General features: G+C 43.9%; 1 protein-coding gene and 1 pseudogene across 1 annotated transcript in view; both read left to right on the forward strand.

The window, feature by feature from the left end:
* LOC121442787 (transmembrane protein 200C-like) overlaps positions 1–19069 on the forward strand; it is a 186897-nt gene that overhangs the window by 50945 nt on the left and 116883 nt on the right. The gene's annotated exons all lie outside the window — the stretch shown is intronic.
* On the forward strand, positions 2382–3448 carry LOC121442761 (annotated as a pseudogene).

Below are 19069 nucleotides of genomic sequence, written 5' to 3' on the forward strand. Positions count from 1 at the left end.
TAAAGAATGTTGGCAAATGGGAAGTGAGGGGCATTTATAGAAGGGTGGTAACAATGACCAACTTTATCAGTTCTGATGTTTACTATAAATCCTTCCCTCAACTCTTTCCAAATTCACCTATCTTAGTTTAAAAGGAAATGGCCCCCAAAGGAAGTGGGACTACTAGGAGGTGTGTCCTTGTTGGAGGAAGTGTGTTACTGGGAAGGTGGGCTTTGAGGTCTCATATATGCTCAAGCCACACCCAGTGAGACAGTTCACTTCCTGTTGCCTGCAAGATGTAAAACTCTCAATTCCTTCTTTCTTCAGCATCATATCTGCCTGCACACCACCGTGTCCTACCATGGTGACAATGGATAAAACTTCTGAACTGTAGCCAGTTCCAATTAAATGTTTTCCTTTGTAAGAGTTACTGTAGCTGGGCGGTGGTGGTGCATGCCTTTAATCCCAGCACTTGGGAGGCAGAGGCAGGCGGATCTCTGTGAGTTCGAGACTAGCCTGGTCTACAAGAGCTAGTTCCAGGACAGGCTCCAAAACCACAGAGAAACCCTGTCTCGAAAAACCAAAAAAAAAAAAAAAAAAAGAGTTACTGTGTTCGTGGTGTCTCTTCACAGCAATAGAAGCCCTAAGCTACCCCCACCTCCCAACTCCCATCTAACTTTGTGCTCTCTCTTTCTCCCTTCCTTTTTTCCCTCCCTCTCCCTCTCTCCCATTTAATGACCCATTGACTTCAGTTCGTACTGTCTATATATTCCTTGGTATGGAGCTGTTCACTGTAGTATGGTTGGCCATGAACCATACTCTTAAATAAAACTGACTGGACTCTCCTTTTTCAAGAAGCCACCAGTGGCCCAATCCTTTGAAGTTAGGAATGGAATCTCATGAACCTCTCCATCCTCATGCTAAAATGTTGACTGTCTTCATTGAATCTCTGGAATTGCATAAAAAGAAAGTACATTTATTTTTTTTAAGATTTATTTTTCTATGTTTTATATGTATAAGTGTTTATCTGCACATATGTATGACACATATATGTCATTTTCCCATGGAGGCCAAACAAGGGCCTGAGATCATCTGAAACTGAAATGATAGACAGTTGTGAGCTGCTATGTGGGTGCAAGAAACTGAGAGCGGTGAGGTTGCAATGGTATAGTAATTGTGTGTTTGCGCAGGCATTGTGTATCAATCCCAACTAAGAAAACTGCCACTCAACTACTACCCAGACTCGGGCAAATTCCTTCCCATGTTTGTCTGTAGTTCCCAACAAGAATAGTAGTACTCTGTCCCAGGATAGTTAGGACCAAGTGAGCAGCATGTGTGAGGACAGCCCCGCCCTGATGTGTAAACACTTTTTGTTAGATGTTTTACACATTTACAGTCTCTGCCACTACGCTTCAGAAAAAAAAGGGGGGGGGGAATCCTTTTTTCTGGTAAAAATGGAACAAAGGATGAACAGGGTACTGAATAAGTTCTTGTAGCATATTGTACTTTTGCATACTATTTATTTATTTTCTCTCTTCCTAAAAGTCTAGATTCTTCCATGAGAAACCAGCCCATTTATTTCTGTTTTTCTCTTCACCCATTCTATTAAAGGGGAAGAAATGAGACTTACTTTGTGTTACCTTTTACTCTCTTCCATCTGAGATTTAGGGACTCTAGGTATAAAGCATTCTGAGATCTCCGCCCGCAACACACCTTCAGGAAGTATACGCAGATGTAAGACGGCCTTCCACTTTTCTTACTTTGTCTACTTTTACTGCTACTCCCAAAGTGAATGGTATTAGCTGTCCCCAGCAGTGTCTCCCATAGAAGCCAGTACGTGTAGCCACATAAATGATCTCTTCCAAGCTCTTAGTAGAGTGCATCTTTACAGGGAATGAACAGGGTCTGGAGCCTAGGGAATGAGGTCATCTGTGCTGAGCCCTGACTACCTGTTACCACACCCTCCTAAATAAAGACTTTACAACTGTCATCTTAACATTCTCACAGCATCCAGTGAGTATCCCAAAGCTGAAGGGATTTAGGAGATTTGGTCAAGATCTGGAAGTAAGAAGTGAAAACATTAAGAATCCTTCAACGTTTCTAAGCCTGCGGTCTAACCACACAATGTCAGTGGCGGCAAGTCTTCCTGCCTTGTGTACCAAGTATAGGAGTGTGCTCAGGTATACAACCTTTAGGAACAAAGTGAAAGATTAAATCATTTTAAGATGGACAACCTCTGCATTTGATATGGGGTCCTTATGTAGCCGGGTGACACTAAGCCAAATGCGTTAATCTCTGTAATTTAACTTTTGCAAAACATCAGATGTTCTAAGGATCTGTAGCCGGTTTTCTCTACCTGGTTTCTTTCTCACTAGAGTGCATAACTACCGGATTCAGATATGAGCCCTCTGAGGCCTTGGAACTATCTTTTTTGGTTGTGAACTAAATGCCAACAAAGATTATCACTTTCTAATGGATAATGATGGAATTAGTATTAGTTATCTTTAAGAATGATCAGATTAGCGATCTGCTACAAAAGAGTATGCATCATTGAGGTAGAGACGATGAACTATGAAGGCAGTTCGAATTAACACTAGCAGCTTTGAAAATGTCTGTGCAGCCATCAGTTTCCCTTGGGATCATTGAAATGGCACACCAACCTGTGGTCTTTAAGGCTGAAATGTGGTTCAGAGCCTCTGCATATTAGTGGACAGCACCTAGGAACTGTAGAGGAGGAAACAGATTCAAAAAATTAAGATGAAGAAGCTATAAAACTCTTAAGTGTATATGGAAAGCAATTTGTCCCTGGATGTGGTAACAAAGTTCCACAGAAAAAAAGTAACTGATGAAGATTATAACAATGATGAAGATGATCATGAAGGAGACGAGCACAAAGGTGACCATGAAGATGATGATCATGAAGATGAGGGTGATGATGATCATCATGAAGATGAAGGTGATGATGATGATGACCATGAAGATGATGGTGATGAAGATGATGATGAAGATTATGATATTAGAGAAAAGGAAGATGTTAATAAAGATGATGATTTTTGATGGAGATGATTCTGATGAGGAGGAAACTGAAGAAAAGCTCCAGTGACAAAATCAGTACAATATATCAGCCAAAAACACACAGAAATTAAACCACGGTGATAAAGACTAAAATCCATCAGCAACAAGATCAAAATGTCAATAATCTTTCAAAAGGCGGGGGAGAGAAAACTCCTAAGTACTAAAAGGACCAACTTCTGTAAAAAGCATTAGAGCAAAATTGTAAGCAAAAGTAGAGAAAGATGGTTCTCTTTCCAGAGTGGAAACCATGTTCATCAATCATGTGAAGAATTTCTTCCGGATGACTGGCCAGGAGAAGGCTATTCACAACCTCTGGCAGTGGAGGAAGTCTCTTTATGAGACTGGTTTAAGCAGTTTAAAATATTCCATCTTGCTGCATTTCTTCAGCAGCTGATATCTGGCTGTCCTTTCTGCGTTGCAAGGTGAGGACTTTCTCTACTGTGTTTGATAGATGCCAGCCATGTTCCTTTGCCAGGAATGTGCTGTCTCAATAAATTCCTGCTCAGTTTTCAAGGATTGAACTCCACCCTTTTCTTGGTTGTATGTGTGTTATTATGTTATAATAAGACACAGCCAGAGTGATGGTCACTTGGTTGTATGTGTGTTATTATGTTATAATAATACACAGAGTGATGGTCACTTAATTATATGTGTGTTATTATGTTATAATAAGACATAGAGTGATGGTCATATGTAGAAATGGTAAGGAGACAAAAATATACACGTGAAGTAAACTTAATATTTTAATAGTATATAAAATGCAAGCATTCTTAGTATTAGGTATGATAATTCATATAAAGCTAGGAGTGATATGCCTGGCCCACACACGAGTGGATACTGACTTTATTAGTCACATTTCTGCTACTATGACTATTACCAAAAGCAACTTTCAGAAGAAAGAGTTTATTTTGGTTTATGGCTCCAAAGGAAGAGTTCATAATAGCAGCCGAATCATGGCAGCAAGCTATTATAGCAATAGCCAAGAGGTCATATTTCAGCCGAGAGCATGAAGCAAAAAAGTGAGAGGAGGCTGTGAACCCTCAAAGCCTGCTCTCAGTGATATATGTGTCCCAGAAAGGCTGAACTTCTCCACAGAATCCTCCAAAGAACAGCGTCAACTGGGGACCAAATGTTCACACGCCTGCACCTATGAGGTGCAGTGACACCCCGGAGACCAGTACTTAAAAGTTGTTTTGAGCAGCGCTAACTTAGAGCATCAGCTGTAGCTTGTGGGCTGTAGCAAAATATGGAAAGTTTATCAGTTTGTCTGATCATATTTGAGAAAAAAAATGTAGCATCATGAAGTAGTTGGTAAGACAAGATTGGAAATAAGGGTCCATGGCTAGAGGCAGGGAGGTTTGCAGGACAGCAGGCTGGAAGTGTGATTCAGTCCCTCTGATTCTGCAGAGGAAGAGTTTGGGAGTTTGACTCACCAATTTATTGTAGGAGTTGGGAGATAACAGAGTAGCTTCTTGTGACCTAGGGAATCCAGCAGCCAAGTGGTAGTTGATGTTATCAATGAAAGGCAGGAAATACTCAATGGAAAAATCAATTTGATGTTGAAGATGGTAAGTCTAGTTTGGGAAAAGCTGAATTTTAGACTTCATTGCCAAAACGACTTAGAGATCTGGACAGACACAGGGGATTTGTAAAGAAAGTGGTAGCCAGACTGTAGTTCTGTAGAAAGGGTTAGGTGTTTCCCAGGTGTGCATATGTCTCTGGGCTTGATCCCCAGAGAGTGGAAGAGAGGGCAGGGAAGGAGGAAAGGAGAGAGGAAAAAAAGAGAGGGGTGTGTGTCTGATACGGGAAGAAAAAGCAAAGGGGGGACGAAGAGGAAAAGGATAGGGTGTGGGGGGGAAGCAAGGAGGATGGGAGAGGAAAATGAGTCAGACAGAATCTCCATTGCAATGGCTCCTAGCTAATGCTCAGTGAATATCTGAAGAAGGATGGGGCAGAAAGGGAAAGTGATAGACAGAGAGACTGCTGGAAGAGAGAGCCAAGAAGGGAAAGAGACTGGGGGAAGAAGAGCTGGGGGTGGGGTGAGACGCAGACCCTACTGGAGAGAGCTGAGCAAACCTGTGTCATGCATGCAATGACTTTGTCTTCTCGGCTTCCACTGTTTGTCTACAGAGGACATTCTGAGAGTTACCATGGCGATCAATGTTCTCCTCTCTGTCCACTTCTCAGACTGTCTGAACATTGCCACTTAGCTACCTCCACGCAGAACGCCATGGAAGGCAGGCCCCCTGCCAGAGAGAGCAGCTCCTGTCAGAGGTGACAGAGGACATGGCACAGAGCATCGCTGAGAGTTAGTGACTCATGGACCCAGTGCTTTGTCTCCTTCAGTCCCTGCCTCTGGCGTTGCTTCCTGAGTTTGCAGCAAGCCTGATTCTACCCTGCAGATGTGCCCGCCAGCCTCATTAGCCTCAGCTGTATGGAAATAAACTAGAAAGATGGTTCTGTCAAGCCCTGAATCTAGATGGCTTAAAGATTAGCCTGGATTAGGGTTAACAATGTGCCTTTCTCATTAATCAACTCCAGCCTCAGGTCTTTGTTTGATAGGCCAGCGTGCCTGTCCTAGTGGCCTGCACTAATCTCTGTTCCCTCTGACTCCATCACTGCTGAGCCCTTTCAGGACTCTGCCTCTGTGGGGATGTGGATGGTCTCTGCAGCTCCTCCCGCCCTCAGGACGTCTTCCCCCATGGCTTCAGGGGCATCCTCTCCACAGTGGCCCTCCCTCTGGCCTCACCTCTTTTCTTTGATTCCACCTCTGTCTCCTCTTTCACTGTGGTTTGAAAAGCTATCTCGTGGAGCCCTGGAGCCCTTTTGTCGAGCATCCCTGGTTTTGATGACTTCCATGTTCTATCTCAAGGTCAATGCTCACCTTGGAGCTCATCTGCTTAAGGAACGTATGCACCTCAGCTATGGGACACTCCTCCCAAACTGAACTCAGCCACGTCTAGACCAGAAACTGGGCTTGTGCTTGATATAGTTGTTTAAGCCAGAAACCAAGGCTCACTGTGCATCTTCTTCCTTCATCTCTTAGAGCTGAGGAGAAGGAGAAGAAGAAAGAAAAAAGAAGTAAATGGAGTTTTAGACAGAGCTCTGCTACTCATTAGCTTTTCAGCTGGAATACATACCCTAATTTCTTTCTCTAAATAAAAAGAGAGAGAGAATACCACCTCACAGATTTTTAGGAAGAGTCATTTAAGTGGCATGTATAGAAAGCATGGCTCCTAGTAGGTATTCAAAAGACAATGGCTTTTTATCCCTTGAATGGGTTTAAAGCCCTTTGTACATTCTTGAATTACCTGAGGATGACTGAGAGAAATAGAATCTATTTTTGAATGTGACTAAAATTATCACTTCAGTCTGGGTCAAGACAAGAAGTTCCTAAACTATAGTCTGATAGAAAATTGATCCCTTGTCCCCATTAAAGTGTAATAAATGATTAAGGACACATGCAGAAACTTCACATTAGAAAATCCCTTAAACTCTGACCTGGGGGGAATTGTGTTTTCTATTTCTTTTGTACAGTAAAAGTTTACTAATTCATGGAGTATCTTGAGTCATTTACAATTTAGATTCTTTATAGTCTGGCAAGATAAACTTCTTCCCTATGTTTCAGCTTTACACTTTTGAACACATAGGGAAAAATAGATATAATATAAATATATAAATATTATATATATGGCTATCTGTGACAATGCATAAATGCTTTTGTAAGCATATCATTATAACCCTAATCAAAATCTGAAGGTAATATCAATGCATTACTTTTTATTGTCCTGGGAAAAGATAAATCCTGTAAATCTGTCCTTATGGTGTTGGTGATATAAAGTATTCAGATTCTTTAAGGCTAAGAGATGACATCATGAACTTGTAGCAGGCACTTTGGCGTCCCTTTTGGAATGCCAACAGGTTGATTTCCATTAGTCCCACTGCCTGTGATAACACTGTCATTAACTGGCTTGCTTACCCTCAGGCAACTGCGCTGGGATTCTCATTTCTGTCTCTGTAATATTGGGCTAGCCAAACCCTATGTTCTCTACTTTTCTTCCTAACCTTACATCCCTGGGGGCATACTACACAGGCGTGTAATTGGCTTGACATTCTCCAAATATTTATGCAGTTATCTGAGAGCTCATGCTTCTGTCCAGGTGTGTGAAGGTGGTGCTTTCATAGAACTAATCCCCACGGGCCCTTGGAATTCTGGGTGGGAAGGAAATGGCTAAGGATTTCCCTAGTTGATGCATACAGCAGCTCCCATTGCACGGACTTGTGACACTTCTCAATTCGAACCACTGAGGCCGTTAATAGTCGGTGCTGACTGACATGCTTTATAGTGTCCAGCACTGGGGCCTTGGTGTAATGCTTCCCTGTAGCTCGTCCTGAGTTCTAGCCTGTATAATCAGTTGTGCCCAGCCCCGCTGTGCTTCAGAGCCAGGCACACAGATAGCATCCCTGTGAGAACTCACAACATTCCAGCTCCACACAAGGCTCCCTCGTTATGACCTTCTGGAAACAGAAGCAGAACAATATGTATGTACATAGTTCCGTAAGTGATTTGGGAAGCTCAGGTCAGGAATCGCTGTGTAGTAAGCCTCAGGCTGACTTTCAAATGTCCTCTCCTGCTCCATCAGACACATCTGCACCTCAAATGGCCTCCACTTCCCTTCATCCTCCAGCTTCTGAAATCCTAGGCATTTCTAATGCTCCGTCTTAATGCACAGAAGAAAACCTTTGGTCTGAAAAAGTCCTTTTCCCAGGAGGTCTAATTCAGTGGGCATGGCTGGAGTTGAGAGAGAACACTCTAACGCCAATCCACTCTGCATCCATCTATTGTTTAAGCGTCTATTCATCTCCAGGGCACAGCATTAATTGTTCCTTTTCTTTCATCCCACTAGCCCACACTCTGTGTCCTGGTATGATGGGGCTGCTCTCCAGGTCTGGGCTCTCACAGAACTGGCAGTTCTCAGGGCCAGGACACACATTGTCTTCAGTTTCATGTCCCTGCCCTTAATTCATCGCCCGGCACAATTCAGAAACGGTGCCAGACAGACACTAGTGTTTGGTGACATCCCATGTATTTATAATTTAAAATTGCAGGGTACATTCTAGAACAGTAAATACAATTCCGCAGCTGCTGCTGTCCTGTGACTCAGTGCCGGTGTCAGTTTTCCTTTTATCTGAGGCTGCTGCCGGGTGGCATCCCTCACACTGTCTCTCCCTGCAGCTCGCTTCTGCCTGCCAGGAAGCCGGAGCTGTCCGTTTTCATTTAAGCTGCCTCTAAATCCACTTTATGTGTGTGGTTTTTTTTTTTTCAATTCTAGATTTTGAAATATTTTCCAAGGAGGAAAGAGATGTAGTCCTCTGTTGCTAATATTAAATGCTTTTCGTTGCTTTCCTCTGCCTTTTTGCTGTTTCTTGTTATCTGTCTGTCTGTCTGTCGGTCTGTCTGTCTCTACCTATCTATCTAAATGGTAGACTAGCATCCTACTGACACCCACATACCCCAGCAGGGCTGCAAGCCTTACTCCCAGACACTAGCTCAGAATGGACTTCTCCCCCCTCCCCCTTTGCCTCTCTACCCTGTGTCTACCCTATGGCCTCTTCCCAGCCTTCTCCCTCCAGCACTTTCCTCTGCCTTCCATGCCCATCTTGCTCCCTTCCCCCTACTTAGTTAGCTGTCTAAGCTGCTGGTCTTAGCCTTTTTTTTTTTTTTTAGCTTACACAGAAGAACTCTGTTCTGTGTCAGGGCTCTCTCATCTCTCATGTTCTGTGCCCACTTGACGAATCCTATTGAAATTGCCTCTTGTTCACTAATCCTCCTTAGAGAGCCTTACTACTCCTGCCCCCCCCCCCACAACCTTTGCATAGCTGCTTTTTACTCTTTCTGATCAATTAAGTTTTCTATGAATATTTTTGTTGAATGGCAGAAAGGACAAGATGTCAGGTTCATAGGTGGTGAGATGAACAAAGATGAAAACTCGGGAGAAAGAGGAGGCCTCAATACTGCACCCCGCTGTACCTATAAAATTCACCATAAATATCAGCTGCTCTATTCTTGTTGAATGTGCCCCTTCGCCACCTCTCCCAGGTCACTGATATACTCTGCAAAAAAATACTTGCGTTAAAGGCACCAAACTAGTCTCTGAGGAACAGTCAGAGGTATTAAGAAATGTCCCCTCTCTGATATGACCTGGAAGAGATTTGAACTGCAGCCACACAGAGATATGAGGACACAGTTAAGTGTGGACCGGGCATTTGTTACTTGACATCCAGTGTCTGCAGGATGGACTCCAAGCTCTCTGTTCTTCAAGACCTCTGGCATCTAAACTGAAATTTATTTTTCTTCCTTTTTTAACGAAGTCTTGATTGCTGCTAAAGTATCATTTCAGTAAATGGGATGTCCACTTGTTCATCATGGCTCCAGCCATGTCCCTACAGCACTCAAAGAGTCCTTCCCTTCCTCTGGGACAGTGTCTATGTCCTGTCCTAGAAATAAGCCAGGAGTCACCCCTTCCTGGGGTCCCCCAACATTTTTGTTCTAAGCTGCATTTCATCTTGGTTGAGGCAGTCAGGGCTGGCTTCTCTTCTGCGGTGGTCACAGGACACAGTGGGGAGGCAGCTCTATGGCCTGATTAATTTATATATGCTCTTTCGGCTCAGGTACCATTCTGTCCTCCCTTCTCATCCGTGTCTTTACTTGCTGGGGCGTCAGCTACCTGGGGCTGACTGTGTTCAGAAATTCTTAAGTGGAAAATGCCAGAAGTAAATAATGTATGGCTTTAAAACTGTGCACTTTGTGAGCAGCATGGTGAGATGACACACTGCCTCGGTTCACTGGACCTCTGGCCACGGTGTCCATGACAGCCACATGATAATTGCCATATTGGTTCTCATGAATGACACCGTACTATAACAGCTTAAGTTCAAGTAAGACTGACTTTACTTAGTAGTGACCCATTTCATTGTTCTTTTATGTTATTACTTATTGGTAATCTTTTACCATACCTCATTGAATAAATTTTATAAAATGGTCATTTAAGGAACAAGCACAAGCTTTCAGAGACTACATCAGGCTCTTAGGACATGTGTCTTCTGAAGAGGGACGCTTGTTTTTATGTATTTTGAAGTTGTTAGACCCCAATGCAGACTCAAGGGCGACAACATATACATATTTGAGAAAATGGTCATTTCTAGCTGGTGCAGTCCCTTTAATCCTGGGACGTAGAAGACCATGCTCCACAAGTTTGACACAGCCATGCTTGGCACCATTGGCTTTGCTCTGGCCACCCAACCCTCTCCTTCTGAAAGCACTGTAAGCACCACGCTGCCCTGCCCTGACTCCCTCCCACAACTTCAGCCTCAGGCTTTTTGATTTAAGGTTGAATTTCATGGAAGCCTTTGAATTCTCCAGATCTTATCTCCTTTCTTTATAGAGTTCCTTCGGGTATGACAGTCCACAGTAGGCCTTCTCTTTGCCCTTGTGTCTCCATCAGTGAATGGCAGTTCCTCCTTCTAATTAGAGCCAGAATGTAGAATAACAGCAATGACTTTTCTTCAATACCACCGTCTCTGAAGAAGGGGAAGGGCATCTAACAGCAATGACTTTTCTATCAATACCACCCTCTCTGAAGAAGGGGAAGGGCATCTAACAGCAATGACTTTTCTATCAATACCACTCTCTCTGAAGAAGGGGAAGGGCATCTGACAGCAATGACTTTTCTATCAATACCACCCTCTCTGAAGAAGGGGAAGGGCATCTCTTGACTTTCCCTCTTGACTCCTCTGTCCATCCGTGTCTCCTCATTCAAGCCGAGGCTCCCCAAACTTGGGCACCGCAATTTCTGACCTGATTACCATGAAGACCAGTCCTTTTCTTCTCATTTTCCTACCCTTTGTTCTCACACAGGGTAAGCAACATTTTGAATGTCAAATGTAATCAAAGTAGTCAGCTTTCCACAAAAGCTCTTCACAGTCTCCATATTGTTCTGTGGGTGAAGTCAAGTTTTCCTAAGAGAACTCTTCCTCATCTATTCCTTTTCATCTCTGCTTCCCCACCCCTATTTTCCAGCCCCTCTGTTCCCTTTCCTTCCTCTGAGGTCCAACCATGCCTCTGCTTCTGCTGCAGCCACCACCTACTTCCACCCTCTCTGCTGGCAAACACATGCACAGAAACCTGACCTACTCCCAATAATGTAGTTAGACCCCAGTGTGGGCTTCCAAAGCAGCCATCTGTGCAGACTGGAGCAGAGTCCCTTTCTCTCCCACCAACACAGTGTCTGCTTTTCCTTCCCAGATCTAACCATACTATAGCTTTCCCGTTGTTTGTCTGTGTACAATAACAATCTACAAGGAGAATGAATGGATGGGATGGAAGGATGGGTGGGTGGATGGATGGATGGATGATGGATGGATGGGTGGATGGATAGATGGGTGGATGATGGATGGATGGATGGATGAATGGGTGGATGGATGGATGGATAGATGGGTGGGTGGATAGATGGGTGGATGGGTGAATGGGTGGGTGGGTGGGTGGGTGGATGGATGGGTGGGTGGGTGGGTGGATGGATGGATGGATGGATGATGGACGGATGGATGGATGGATGGATGGGTGAATGGGTAGATGGATGGTTGGGTAGATGGGTGGACAGATGGGTGGATGGATGGATGGATGGGATGGACAGATGGGTGGATGGATGGATGGGATGGACGGATGGATGGATGGATGGATGATGGATGGACAGATGGATGGATGGATGGGTGGATGGGTAGATGGATGGTTGGGTAGATGGGTGGACAGATGGGTGGATGGATGGATGGATGGATGGGATGGACAGATGGGTGGATGGATGGATGGGATGGACGGATGGATGGATGGACGGATGGATGGATGGATGGGTAGATGGATGGTTGGATAGATGGGTAGATGGGTGGACAGATGGGTGGATGGATGGATGGATGGATGGGATGGACAGATGGATGGATGGATGGATGGATGGATGGATGGATGGATAGATGGATGGGTATATGGATGGTAGATGGATGGGTGGGTGGATGGATGGATGGGTGGATGGATGGATGAATGGATGATAGAGTGAGTGTATGGTTAGATGGATGAAATGATTATCTCTATAGAAACGATAGCTTATTAGAGATCCAGTCTTCTTTTAGAAAGAAGAAAATTTCTACAGATGCATCAATCATCTGTGAAACTGTAAAAGTTGAATCAGAATCAGACTCACCACAGGAACTTTTGTTTTAAAACTGCATTTGGGTCACTATTTGTAAAAAGGATCTTTAAAAATCAGTTTCAACATCCTCACAACCCCATATTTGGCAGAATGAACCAGAAGTATTGAGATTTATTTCTCAAAGGGGAAAAAAGCCAAGGCTCAAAATAATGAAATCTTTGTCTAATGGCCTCACAGGGATTTGTTTGACCTCAGTAGATAACTGGTTACTAGAAAATGAGCAAGTGTTTCTCTACCAGGAGAGCGTCCGGAGACAGAAACACAGGTAATGAAGCATGTCATAAGAAAGGACAAATACCACATCAATCCCTTTTACTTGATCAGTCATCTAGCAAATATTTTTGATTGTCTAGTATGTGTCAGGTCCACAGGCAAAAGTGATTGTTGTATTGGATTCAATGTTTGCACAACAGGGGCGACAAATCATTTGAAACCATGGGAGGTTGTGTAAAATTAGAGATGCAAGAAGAACCCATCGGAAAGGCCAAGACGTCACCAGAGGACACATGACAAGGGGCCTTTCATTTTCAGGGATATTGAGGACACTCTGTAGTACTCATAAAGCAGGGTAGCCTTACATGCCAAGGGGATGGGCATAGATTCGTAGAAGTTTAAGAGTCAATGGAAGAACAGACAAAGCTTCCTGGATAAGTGAAAGGGGACGTAGTTTATTGCATACTCCTTTACTTTGCATTCTGAGTAAGGATACAAAAGGTGTCTGGCCAGTTGTAATTGTAAAGTTGGGAGATGATGTGGGATTCCCCTCTGTATGCTTCACTGGTTAATAAAGAAACTGCTGTGGACCAATAGCAGGGCAGAACTTAGCTAGGTGGGGAAAACTAAACTGAATGCTGGGAGAAAGAAATGAGGAAGAGTCAGAGAGAAGCCATGTAACTCCACTGGAGCCAGACAGAACTTTACTCGGTAAGCCACAGCCTCGTGGCAATACATAGATTAATGGAGACGGGTTAAGTTAAGATGTAAGAGTTAGCAAATAAGAAGCTAGAGCTAATGGGCCAAGCAGTGATTTAGTTAATATAGTTTCTATATGATTATTTCAGGGCTGAGCAGCCAGGAACCAACAAGCAGCCTTATCACTACAGGAGAGAGCAAGACAGTGCAGGAAGCTTGGAGAGAGAAGAGTGGCACAGGATTGGAGTGAGTGCCTGGCACTGTGATCCTCCATCCTGGAAGAGCTACTCCCTGGTGCTGGTTGCCGAGGCCCTGCTGAAAGAGCTTGCCTCTGGGCCTTCACTGGAAGTTGTCCAAGATGAGGATGTCTCTCTCGGCCTCAGCACTAACCTTCAGTCCCTTACAGGTGTGACCGACTGCAGGTGATGTGAGGGGTGTGCAAGTGAGCCATAGGGAAGCCTGCACCAAGACTGGTCAGCCTCAGTTGCTGGAGCGAAGCCAAAGAAGAGAGAATAGGCATGTAGGTTGCTGACGACTGAATCAGAACTAGAACAAGAAAGATAAACTTGCCTCAAGACTCAGTATCATGGTCCTAGGGCATAGACCCTTGAGAATCCACAGAAGTTTCCACACATGATCACACAATTTCAGAAGACAGTGGCTTGTAGTGCCAACCTACTGGGAAACTATTTTATCTAATTGCCACTAACCAAAAGAGAAAAACACTTTTTTTTCCCCAGGAACTCCAAGTAAAACTGGTAGTTGTGGTTTGAGCATGGTTTACTGCAGAACTCATGTTTGAGTATAATTCCTGTAGTCTTATGTTAATGGTTTTACATAGGTAGATAGTCCAACCATAGTGTTCATAAGTAGGCCTAGGAAGTGGCTAGAGCAGGCCACTGGAGTAGAGCTCCCATGTGAAATTCTGCATGTTTATTGATAAGGCGAGAAAACACAGAAAGAGTGATACACATTCTTCCATGATGTGAAATAATCCAAGGAACCTTGCCAGAGCCTTTTCCATGCTACTTGGGCTTCTAGCTTAAAACTATAATCAAAACAAACACTTTTCTATATAATTAAACAGCCCCAGCTATTCTGTTATAGTAACAAAAAGCTAGCAAGCAACCATTGAAAGGAGATACCTGAGTATACTTTCTTTTAAAACTATTTTTGAGAAAATATAATTATATCAAATACTGCTTCCCTTTCCTCCCTCTGAGTTCTCCTATATATCCCTCCTTGTTCTCTTTCAAATGCATGGCTTCTTTTTTCATTAATTGTCATTGCTTGCCTATAGGTACATGTCTATACATACACACACACACACACACACACACACACACACACACATATATATATATATATATATATATATATGATCTGCTTGGTCTATATAATGTTACTTGTATATAAGTTTTCAGGACTGGCCATTTTGATGCTGGATAACCTATGGATAACTTATTAATGTGTTCTTTCCTGGGGAAATATCTCTCTCTCTCTCTCTCTCTCTCTCTCTCTCTCTCTCTCTCTCGACATTCCTTACTCTGTAGTTCTTTCTGTAGGGCTGAGATACCCTGGGCTTTCCCTGTCCCCTTGAGCATGTCTATTGTCTGGATCATGTTTAGGCAGTCCTGTTGGTGAGAACTTGTAGGTAGAGCTCCTAACATTCCTAAGAGAGTCATATAGTAAACTCCCTGATCCTCTGGCTGCTACAGTCTCTCTGCCCCTTCTTCTGATGATCCTTGAACCTTAGGTGCAGGGAGCTGTCTTGTAGATGTACCGGCTAGGGCTGGGCTCCACAGCGCTGCATCTTCATGGGTTGCAGTTTCTGTAATGGTTTCCTCTTGATACAGAGACAAGCTTTCCTGATGAGGCACGAGGACTACTCCTATCTTTGGGTGTAAGGACAAATGTTTAGACTATGGTTGGGGTTGGGATTATGCTGATTTAGTAATGTGACAGTTACAGGTTATCCTCCAAGAGCCATGACTTCACCAGGCTTGGGTAGCTATCTAGGTTTCCAGCACCACGCATTTTTTCCCTCTGCTTCGAATGGGGCTCAAGTCCAATTAGAGAGATGCTGGCTACCATCCAGGTATGTATCACTAACATAATGTTAAACTTATCATACCATGCTTCGTCATTGTTGGGGTCCCTAGATATCATATCTGTGTAGGACTATTGGTGGCTTTCCTCCTTTGGAAGCTTTCCTGGCACCTTCTGATACCAGTAATCTGGTCTTTAGTGGGGAGGCTTTCAAATCAGTTCTGACCCAGGAGCCTCTGGACTCTTGTTTCTAAAATGCATGGTGTCTTTAGCAATGAGGTCTTATTTTCCAGCTCTGAGGGTCAACCAAGGATAATAGCAATAGCCGATAATGTTTTAGGAGTCTCTTCACAACAGAGAATTGGAAGAATTTGCCTGTTTCCTGGGTTTTATTTTCCATAAATAAATTTCATCCTCGCTTTTTATTTCCCCGCCAGGCAGGTATAGCCTTCAGTTTCTTGTGCAGTGTGTCCCTTGTGGCCATACTTTAGGGCACTGTTCTTCACTCCTGATCTGTAGTGATCTGTGGCCTCAGTACCGTATTCTCTGCATTTCCCTAGCCTGGGTCTCATTCCTGGATGTCAGATACACAGCAGCAGTGCTGTCCCAACTCTTTGGTGCCCACCCTCTGTCGTCACAGGCCAGCAGCCCACAGCTGGCTAGCTACCGCACACGCTGTATTTAAGTGAAGCTGGCCTTAATGTGCTTCAGGTCAAAAAATTTGTTTCTGTCCAAAATCAAATTTTTCTGTGAGTGGGATTTAGAAGAGCAGCCAGACCATCCTCTCAACAAGGAGTGGCTGTCGTTCCTTACTTAAAAGTATCCCTTCAGAAACCATCAGCCCAAAGTCCTATTGCTTTGCTCTGTGTGTGGTGTCATGACCAGAAGCTGGAGTTAGGAAGTGATTGGGGCTCTGTTCTAAGATCAATTCTCTTCCTAACACCAGTGTTTCCATTGGACGGGTCTCACGCACACTGAATACAAAGGAAGTATGAAATGGCCTAGGGGTACTGATGTGTTGCTACCTTCCTAAGAATAAATGATGATGGCAGAACAGGGCCCGGGAGCAGTGTGACTAGATTGAGATGCAGACAACAGCAAGCTGTCTGTTGACCATGATGTCCTAGAGGATACATCAGGATACATCATACAGTGGGCAGAGTGCAGCCATGCCCCAGCTCACACCTGCCCTGTCTCCTAGAGATACTATAATTGCACTGAGACAACAGGAGAATCTAATTTCATCTCGTCATCTTGACTTTTTAAATATTGTTAGATAGGCTCTTGTGGCTGAAAGAGCATGGATACTGGCGTGTGGCACTTTTGCTTCTTTGTATTTTCAGTCATTAAAAACACATAGCGCCCCAATTAAGTGTTCTCTAGGAATCTTTTCTTACTGGCAATGTGCTCGTCCGTTACCTCAATGAACAGCCGTGAGTTGATGGATTATTCCAATGGCCACAGTAACAACACCCTCGATGCATTGGTAAACCCTCTCCTGCCAGCACTTGGCAGACTTCTCATCCAGGCTGCTTTCCTCGCTTTGGAATCAAGAGTGGATATTAGTGGGTTAACAGACACGTCCCCTTGTTCTGTCTTGGGGGACGGGGTGGGGCTCAGCCTTGACAAACACAGTTTGACTCTGGTCTCAGTTCTGTAGCCTCATTTGTCGGTCACATGGACACTGGTGGCGGCGGCAGCGAGGCCTAGACAGTTGATCTGAAGGGAAGATCCTGTGTCTCACGGTGTCCAGGAGGAAATTTTCCATTTATTTTACTTTCATTTTGTCTTCTTCAAAAACAGAATTCTTCAGGGGGGAAAAGATGTTATATTATGTAAATAAAAGGAGACAGATGAGTTCAAGGGAGAGAAAAAATATTTCCATTTCCACTCAACTTCGGAAATCTAGGCCAACACTGATTAAAAAAAATAAATAAAATAAATAAAAACCAAAGAAACACAGATTGAAACCAGATCTGTCTTACAAGAGATTGGCCCAGCGCTGCCTCCACATGGCAACTGACTGTAGACTCCAAGCGCCTGCCTCTGAGTGCCGCTGTCCAGCTGGGCTTGCTCACGTTTGATTTTTATTTTTTATTATTTTTTTTTTAATAATTTGAGTCATCACTGGGTCAAAATGAATCCCAGTGTTTTTTATGTGACGCTTGGAGGACATTTGAAAGGCATGGAACCTCTCAAATCAGAGCTGCTTGGCCTTGGGCATGCAACCTGCCTTTCATCCTAGCCAGGCTCCAACATGCTAAGATTTAAAGTCACACTTGACGACATTTTCATTAGCACTTCCTATTCCCTGCTCTGGCTTTTAACTTTTAATGTCTGTCTTAAGAAGAGAGAAAAAGAGGGGAGGCTCCTTGGGCAGACACCATTCCTTTTCAGACATGGGGGCACCCGCTTGCAATCCCCACGCGCAGAAACAGAAAGAGGAGAGCCATTTCAAGGCCAGTTGGGCTCCATGGCGTGATCCTGTCTCAGACAAACAAGCCAAGTATTACTTGAAACTTGGGCCTTGTTGAACAGTAAGCCAGAATCTCAGTGCCCTGAAAAGGGTGACAAATTTAGGACATATAAACATGGATTCTCAAGAGACATAAAGAAAAACAGGGCAATAAATAAATAATAAATAAATGCATTTGTTTCTTTGTGATTCTGACGAATGAACGAATGAAGGCACTACATTAAGGGTGATCTTCCAACTCCAAGCTGACTTGTGTGAGAAGGAACTCTGTTCTTAAGCTCCATTAACACCAAGCCGAATAGAACTCTAGTTGCTAGAAACATCTGAGACAGAGGCTGTGCTAAGTCTGTGCATCTGTATCTCTGAGCCATTGACCTATCCGTGTACTTTGCATAATAATGTAGCCAACTAGAGTCTTGGCAGAGACAGGAAATCCAGAGGTTCCTGGGGAGCTCTCCTTGGCTCTGACTGCCACATTTTTACCCTCTTCTCCCTCTTCTCCTTCGGGACAGGGTTGCCCTCCCTCTGCTCCTCCATGGCATGTCCTACTAATGGCACCGTCTGTTTGGACAGACCTTGCTCCTGGTCCTAACTGTACAACTGGTGTGGGTCTCTAGGTCCTGCCTCTCGGTCCTGGGAGTCTCAATCTGCCAGGCTACTCAGCAGACTTCCGACCGAACTCCACCACACAGCTTCGCTCATCTGAGGTCTTCTGTGCTCATATTTCTCACCCCACTTGACATGAATGCTGCCCTGGACTAGCAGAAATGGGGGGGCAAAGATGTTAACAACTGTACAAAAAGTCTTTGTCCTGCTTTCTTCCTTCTGCGTGTGAACAGCCAGTTCTCGGGCACCATCTGTTGAGGAGACTGTCTTCCTCTAGTGTACATTTTTGGAATCTTTGTGAGATAATTAGACAGCTATCATTGCATGGGCTAACATTTGGGTCCCCTACTCTAGCCCACTGCCCTGTGTGTCGTTAGGTACCAGCATCGTGCTGTGCCCATTACTCTGGCTTTACAGTATAGCTGGAAATCGGGTAGATTAGCACTTTTTATGGCTCAAGATTTCTTTGGTTATCAGGGGGCTTTTGGGATTTCACATGAACTTGGGGTATTTCTTTTTCGATTCTTGTGAAGAATAAAGCTGCAGTTTTGACCGAGATTGTGTTGAATCTGTGGAATGCTTTCAGTAGGATGGTATTGATTTTGCCCATCCATGAGATGCCTTCCCAACTCCTAGTGTTTTCCTCTATTTCTCTTGTATGTGTTTTTAAACTTTCCTTGTACATGTCTTTTCCTTCTGTGGTTAGGTTTAT

The sequence above is a fragment of the Microtus oregoni genome, unplaced genomic scaffold, assembly GCF_018167655.1.
Source record: "Microtus oregoni isolate MIOR12 unplaced genomic scaffold, Mior012 000095F_ref0000231, whole genome shotgun sequence".
Classification (NCBI taxonomy): Eukaryota; Metazoa; Chordata; class Mammalia; order Rodentia; family Cricetidae; genus Microtus; species Microtus oregoni.